Source organism: Solanum tuberosum, unplaced genomic scaffold (genome assembly GCF_000226075.1).
Source record: "Solanum tuberosum cultivar DM 1-3 516 R44 unplaced genomic scaffold, SolTub_3.0 scf00327, whole genome shotgun sequence".
Lineage (NCBI taxonomy): Eukaryota > Viridiplantae > Streptophyta > Magnoliopsida > Solanales > Solanaceae > Solanum > Solanum tuberosum.
Window position 1 is genome coordinate 206,832 of NW_006239249.1, and position 335 is coordinate 207,166.

The following is a 335-nucleotide window of genomic DNA, read 5'->3' on the forward strand; positions in this document are numbered from 1 at the left end:
ATGGGTAGTGTAGCACATGTTGAGGAATAAAGAAATGAGCTAGCAAGGGATGTTCATAGACTTGCTCGCCTAGGAGTTCGCCTTATGAGCATATCAGATGGTGGTGTAACGGTTCAAAATGGGGCAAAATCTTCTTTGGTAGTGGAAGTTAAGGAAAAGCAAGACAGTGATCCGATATTACTTGAACTAAAGGGTGCAGTCCACAACAGAGAGTTGAGGTTTTCTCCCAAGGGGGGAGATGGTGTGCTTTGCTACCAGGGTCGATTATATGTTCCTAATGTGGGCGAGTTGAGACAGAATATTCTTGCAGAGGCCCATAACTCCAGATATTCTAT